We start from the raw sequence: 7,500 nt of genomic DNA, 5'->3' as shown, positions 1-7,500 counted from the left end.
TTAGAGCGTGTGTTAGGGCCAGGGTTAGGGTTCGGCGAAGGGTAAGGTAGGCAAAGTGCAGAAGGTGAAATGGTTAACCAGTTAGCAAGCAGGGCAGCCGGCCGGTAATTGGAGCCGCCCGCCCGGTGATAAGGGTGCAGTTAGGTGCCGACAGGCCCAGCAGCTCCAGGGGCTAAGTACATGTGGGTAAATGGTTAACCAGTTAGCAGGCAGGGCAGCCGGCCGGTAATTACAGCCGCCCGCCCGCTAATAAGGGTGCAGTTAGGTGCAGAACAGCCCATCAGCTTCCAGGGGCTAAGGACATGTGGGTAAATGGTGAACCAGTTAGCAGGCAGGGCAGCCGGCCGGCCGGTAATTAGAGCCGGCCGCCTGTCCGCCCGCTAATAAGGGTGCAGTTAGGTGCAGACCAGCCCAGCGGCTCCAGGGGCTAAGTACATGTGGGTAAATGATGAACCAGTTAGCAGGCAGGGCAGCCGGCCGGTAATTACAGCCGCCCGCCCGCTAATAAGGGTGCAGTTAGGTGCAGAACAGCCCATCAGTTTCCAGGGGCTAAGTACATGTGGGTAAATGGTTAACCAGTTAGCAGGCAGAGCAGCCGGCCGGCAATTAGAGCCGCCCGCCCGCTAATCAGGGTGCAGTTAGGTGCAGAACAGCCCATCAGTTTCCAGGGGCTAAGTACATGTGGGTAAATGGTTAACCAGTTAGCAGGCAGAGCAGCCGGCCGGCAATTAGAGCCGCCCGCCCGCGAATCAGGGTGCAGTTAGGTGCAGAACAGCCCATCAGTTTCCAGGGGCTAAGTACATGTGGGTAAATGGTGAACCAGTTAGCAGGCAGAGCAGCCGGCCGGCAATTAGAGCCGCCCGCCCGCTAATCAAGGTGCAGTTAGGTGCAGAACAGCCCATCAGTTTCCAGGGGCTAAGTACATGTGGGTAAATGGTGAACCAGTTAGCAGGCAGAGCAGCCGGCCGGCAATTAGAGCCGCCCGCCCGCTAATCAAGGTGCAGTTAGGTGCAGAACAGCCCATCAGCTCCAGGGGCTAAGTACATGTGGGTCAATGGTTAACCAGTTAGCAGGCAGAGCAGCCGGCCAGCAATTAGAGCCGCCCGCCCGCCCGCTAATAAGGGTGCAGTTTGGTGCAGAACAGCCCATCAGTTTCCAGGGGCTAAGTACATGTGGGTAAAAGGTTAACCAGTTAGCAGGCAGGGCAGCCGGCCGGTAATTACAGCCGCCCGCCCGCTAATAAGGGTGCAGTTAGGTGCAGAACAGCCCATCAGTTTCCAGGGGCTAAGTACATGTGGGTAAATGGTTAACCAGTTAGCAAGGCAGGGCAGCCGGCCGGCCGGTAATTAGAGCCGGCCGCCTGTCCGCCCGCCAGTAAGGGTGCAGTGAGTTGCAGAACAGCCCATCAGTTTCCAGGGGCTAAGTACATGTGGGTAAATGGTTAACCAGTTAGCAGGCAGGGCAGCCGGCCGGTAATTACAGCCGCCCGCCCGCTAATCAGGGTGCAGTTAGGTGCAGAACAGCCCATCAGTATCCAGGGGCTAAGTACATGTGGGTAAAGGGTTTACCAGTTAGCAGGCAGGGCAGCCGGCCGGCCGGCAATTAGTGCCGACCTCCCGGCAACAAGGGTGCAGTTAGGTCGCCGACCAGCCCAGCAGCTCCAGGGGCTAAGTATATGTGAGTAAATGGTTGACCAGTTAAGCAGGCATGGCAGCCGGCCGGTAAGCGGAGCGTCCCGCCCCGTAATACGGGTGCAGTTAGCTGCAGAACACACCGGCAGGTCCAGGGACGAAGTAGTGGACGGGGAAACGGTTAACCAGTTAACAGGCAGGGCAGCCGTACGGGCAGTAGAGCCGCCCGCCCCGTAATACGGGTGCAGTTCGCGGCAGACCAGCCCCGCAGCTCAAAAGTCTAAGTGGAGAACGGGGAACCGGTTGACCGGTGAGCCGAAGCATGCCAGCAGGCAGGGAAGGTGCAAAAAGGGCCGATAAGACCGAACCGGCACGAGTAACAGGCTGCCGGGGGCGGGTTCCCAGCAAACCAGGTGAGGGGGCGTGGCCGGAGGCCGCGCAGGAGAGCCGCCCGCCCGTGAGTACGGTTAGAGGCAGCAGCGGGCTTCCCCAGCAGGGCAGAAGCCGAAGTGCAGGGAGCGAAATGGTTAACCAGCGAGCAGGCAGCATTCCGGCAGGGCTGGAGGGCGAAAAACGGCGTAAAATAACGGACCGGCAGGAGGAAATGGCTGCCGGGGGGCGGACCCAGAGCCCCCACGTGAGGGGGCGGTTCGGGTGGCAGAGCCGCGCATGCGCGGTTGGAAAACGCGTCACGTCGGAGCAGGGTGAAATCATTAACCAGTCGGCCGCTTCGGCGTCGGCTGGCCGGGCCGAGGAGGGTCGGACCGGGGAAAGGTTCCCGGTTTCGTGTCCGTCGGGTGGTCCCGAGTGCGGCAGGAAAAAATCCGGAATCCTGGGAGCCTTTTTTAAAAAAGAACCGGTCCGGGATGGGGTCGGATTTGGAAGCGTTTGCGGGGCCTAGGTGCCTCTTCGTCGGCATGACTACCGGACGGTCACCCGCCGATCGGCATTTGCGATTTGTTGGCTGGGGAGGTTGGCGGGGTACCTGCAGAATAGTAGGAGGTGGCAAATCGAGAATCGGTCGACATCGCCAAGTGCCTTCTCGAGCCTCCAGGTCTGCAGGGACCGACCCAGGCTGCCCCCAAACCGACCGCGAGGCCGTGCCGGGCGGCCATTTTTGGCCATTTTCGGCATTTTTCGCGTCTTTCGGTAGGTCACGGAAAGCGGCGGCCTGAAGCCCGGGCGTGCCCGGGGAAGGCTCCCCTTCGCCCGCGGGACCGGATTTGCCCCGGAAACGTCCCGAAGCCGGCCGGGAAGGCGGTTTCGAGGGCGAAGCACCTCCGATTGCCTTCGCAAGGCCGGGGAAAGTGGCCCCTGGGCCCGGGAGAGCAAAATCCGTGCGAGGACGGAAGCCCATGAGGTCAGATCCGAGGCTCTTACCCGGCGCCCGGTGGGGGTATTCCCGCAAAGAGCAGCGAGTGCGCCCGGCGACGGGTCAAGTTGCAATTTCTGGCATGCCACTCCTGGAGCTGGTTCATGAGTTCCCCTCGGAAGTCCCGATGAGGAAAGGGCAAAATGGCGTTTTGCGGGCTTTGGGGCCTCTTCGTCGGTAGGACTACCGCCCGACCTTACGGTTGGAATTGTCGGCAGGGGAGGTTGGCGGGGTACCTGCAGAATAGTAGGAGGTGGCAAATCGAGAATCGGTCGACATCGCCAAAAACCTTCTCGAGCCTCCAGGTCTGCAGGGACCGACCCAGGCTGCCGCCAAACCGACCGACAGGCCCTGCCGGCGGCCATTTTTGGCCATTTTCGGCATTTTTCGCCTCTTTCGGCCGGGATGGAAAAGCGGCGGCCTGAAGCCCGGGCCTGCCCGGGGAGGCCTCCTAATCGCCCGGGGGACCGGATTTGCCCCGGTGAGAGCCCCGGAAACGTCCCGAAGCCGGCCGGGAAGGCGGCCAAGGACGAAGCACCTCGGATTGCATTCGCAGGCCGTGCAAAGTGGCCTCCGGGCCCGCGAGACAATGCAGGGTGCCCTCGGTGTGCCCCTGAGAAATGGTTAACCAAACGAAGGACAGTGCGCCTCGGATTGCATTGGCAGGCCGTGCAAAGGGGCCCCCGGGCCCGCGAGACGTTACAGATTGCCCTCGGTGAGCCCCTGAGAAATGGTTAACCAATTGGACTTCGTCTCTGGCAGAGAGGCAAAGTGTTTTCACGAGAAATGGTTAACCAATGAGGACAATGGACCTCGGGTTGCATTGGCAGGCCGGGCAAAGTGGCTCTTGGGCCCGCGAGAGCAAAATCCGTGCACAGACGGAAGTCCATGAGGTCAGATCCGAGGCCTTTACCCGGCACCCGGTGGGGGTATTCCCGCAGAGAGTAGCGAATCTGCCCGGCGACGGGTCAAGTTGCATTTTCTGGCATGCCACTCCTGGAGCTGGTTAATGAGTTCCCCTCGGAAGTCCCGATGAGGAAAGGGCAAAATGGCGTTTTGCGGGCTTTGGGGCCTCCTGGACGGTAGGACTACCGCCCGACCTTACGGTTGGAATTGTTGGCAGGGGAGGTTGGCGGGGTACCTGCAGAATAGTAGGAGGTGGCAAATCGAGAATCGGTCGACATCGCCAAAAACCTTCTCGAGCCTCCAGGTCTGCAGGGACCGACCCAGGCTGCCGCCAAACCGACCGACAGGCCCTGCCGGCGGCCATTTTTGGCCATTTTCGGCATTTTTCGCCTCTTTCGGCCGGGATGGAAAAGCGGCGGCCTGAAGCCCGGGCCTGCCCGGGGAGGCCTCCTAATCGCCCGGGGGACCGGATTTGCCCCGGTGAGAGCCCCCGAAACGTCCCGAAGCCGGCCGGGAAGGCGGCCAAGGGCGAAGCACCTCGGATTGCATTGGCAGGCCGTGCAAAGTGGCCTCCGGGCCCGCGAGACAATGCAGGGTGCCCTCGGTGTGCCCCTGAGAAATGGTTAACCAAACGAAGGACAGTGCGCCTCGGATTGCATTGGCAGGCCGTGCAAAGGGGCCCCCGGGCCCGCGAGACGTTACAGATTGCCCTCGGTGTGCCACTGAGAAATGGTTAACCAATTGGACTTAGTCTCTGGCAGAGAGGCAAAGTGTTTTCACGAGAAATGGTTAACCAATTGGACTTAGTCTCTGGCAGAGAGGCAAAGTGTTTTCAAGAGAAATGGTTAACCAATTGGACTTAGTCTCTGGCAGAGAGGCAAAGTGTTTTCCAGAGAAATGGTTAACCAATTGGACTTAGTCTCTGGCGGAGAGACAAAGTGTTTTCAAGAGAAATGGTGAACCAATTGGACTTAGTCTCTGGCAGAGAGGCAAAGTGTTCTCACGAGAAATGGTTAACCAATTGGACTTAGTCTCTGGCAGAGAGGCAAAGTGTTTTCAAGAGAAATGATTAACCAATTGGACTTAGTCTCTGGCAGAGAGGCAAAGTGTTTTCACGAGAAATGGTTAACCAATTGGACTTAGTCTCTGGCAGAGAGGCAAAGTGTTTTCAAGAGAAATGGTTAACCAATTGGACTTCGTCTCTGGCGGAGAGACAAAGTGTTTTCAAGAGAAATGGATAACCAATTGGACTTAGTCTCTGGCAGAGAGGCAAAGTGTTTTCACGAGAAATGGTTAACCAATTGGACTTGGTCTCTGGCAGAGAGGCAAAGTGTTTTCAAGAGAAATGGTTAACCAATTGGACTTAGTCTCTGGCAGAGAGGCAAAGTGTTTTCAAGAGAAATGGGTAACCAATTTGGACTTGGTCTCTGAACGGCAGGCAAATTGTGGCCTTGAGAAATGATTAACCAATTGGACTTAGTCTCTGGCGGAGAGACAAAGTGTTTTCACGAGAAATGGTTAACCAATGGGACTTAGTCTCTGGCAGAGAGGCAAAGTGTTTTCCTGAGAAATGGTTAACCAATTGGACTTAGTCTCTGGCAGAGAGGCAAAGTGTTTTCCAGAGAAATGGTTAACCAATTGGACTTAGTCTCTGGCGGAGAGACAAAGTGTTTTCACGAGAAATGGTTAACCAATTGGACTTAGTCTCTGGCGGAGAGACAAAGTGTTTTCAAGAGAAATGGTTAACCAAATGGACTTAGTCTCTGGCAGAGAGGCAAAGTGTTTTCAAGAGAAATGGTTAACCAATTGGACTTAGTCTCTGGCAGAGAGGCAAAGTGATTTCAAGAGAAATGGTTAACCAATTGGACTTGGTCTCTGAACGGCAGGCAAATTGTGGCCTTGAGAAATGATTAACCAATTGGACTTAGTCTCTGGCGGAGAGACAAAGTGTTTTCACGAGAAATGGTTAACCAATTGGACTTAGTCTCTGGCAGAGAGGCAAAGTGTTTTCCTGAGAAATGGTTAACCAATTGGACTTAGTCTCTGGCAGAGAGGCAAAGTGTTTTCACGAGAAATGGATAACCAATTGGACTTAGTCTCTGGCAGAGAGGCAAAGTGTTTTCAAGAGAAATGGTTAACCAATTGGACTTAGTCTCTGGCAGAGAGGCAAAGCGTTTTCCTGAGAAATGGTTAACCAATTGGACTTAGTCTCTGGCGGAGAGGCAAAGTGTTTTCAAGAGAAATGGTTAACCAATTGGACTTGGTCTCTGAACGGCAGGCAAATTGCGGCCATGAGAAATGGTTAACCAATTGGACTTAAGTCTCTGGCAGAGAGGCAAAGTGTTTTCCTGAGAAATGGTTAACCAATTGGACTTAGTCTCTGGTGGAGAGGCAAAGTGTTTCCCGTTGTAATGGTTGGCCAATGCACTTCGGATTGCGTTGGTAGGCCGTGGAAAGTGGCTCTTGGGCCCGCGAGAGCAAAATCCGTGCGCAGACGGAAGTCCATGAGGTCAGATCCGAGGCCTTTACCCGGCACCCGGTGGGGGTATTCCCGCAGAGAGTAGCGGGTGTGCCCGGCGACGGGTCAAGTTGCAATTTCTGGCATACCACTCCTGGAGCTCGTTAATGAGTTCCCCTCGGAAGTCCCGATGAGAAAATGGCAAAATGGCGTTTTGCGGGCTTTGGGGCCTCCTGGACGGTAGGCCTAGCGCCCGACCTTACGGTTGCAATTGTTGGCAGGGGAGGTTGGCGGGGTACCCGGAGATTTTCGGGGACACGATTTTCAGAACATTTTCAGACAACGGTCACACTTTAAAAATGCCCAGAAAAGTGCGACTTTGAGGGTGGTAAGCGTTTTCAAATAGAATACCTTTCAAAGAGCTCTCGGAAGTCCTATATGAGGATTTAAGATGAATTTGTGCGGGCTTTCCGAACTCCGTTGTCGGTCTGAAATATCGGCCAGGGTCCAGACCGGTGGTAACCCTGGTTTAATAAACTTGGCCTGTGGCGAAAAGAACAGACAAAATGACAAAGTGTCAAATATATATATATATATATACATGTGTATTTATGAACAAAAAAAATCACAAAGTGTCACCTGGCGGTGTACTTGATGATGAAAAATAAAAATACAAAGTCTGTTCACAGGCACCTTTGGGGCGGGGGTGCCTGAGTCCCCTTGGGTTGCACACTAGAGTGTTTGACATGGACAGAGTCAACACTGTGTGCGTGCCCAGAACCCTTTTGAACGCAGGCGACGCACGCCGGTCGGCATTTCCTCTCCGTGCGAGCGCCAACAGGTTGCTTCCGTTGTTTTACAAATAAGAAAATTGTATTTATGAGCAGCAAAAAAAAAAATCACAAAGTTTCACCTGGCGGTGTACTTGATGATGAAAAATAAAAATACAAAGCCTGTTCACAGGCACCTAGGGGGCGGGCGGGGTGCCTGAGTCCCCTTGGGTTGCACACTGCAGTGTTTGACATGGGCAGAGTCAACACCGTGTGCGTGCCCAGAACCGTTTTGAACGCAGGCGACGCACGCCAGTCGGCATTTCCTAGCCGTGCGAGCGCCAGCAGGTTGCTTCGGTTGTT

The sequence above is a fragment of the Cetorhinus maximus genome, unplaced genomic scaffold (genome assembly GCF_964194155.1).
Source record: "Cetorhinus maximus unplaced genomic scaffold, sCetMax3.hap1.1 HAP1_SCAFFOLD_3353, whole genome shotgun sequence".
Lineage (NCBI taxonomy): Eukaryota > Metazoa > Chordata > Chondrichthyes > Lamniformes > Cetorhinidae > Cetorhinus > Cetorhinus maximus.
The sequence above is the reverse complement of the archived record's forward strand: the minus strand, read 5'-3'. Positions refer to the sequence as shown.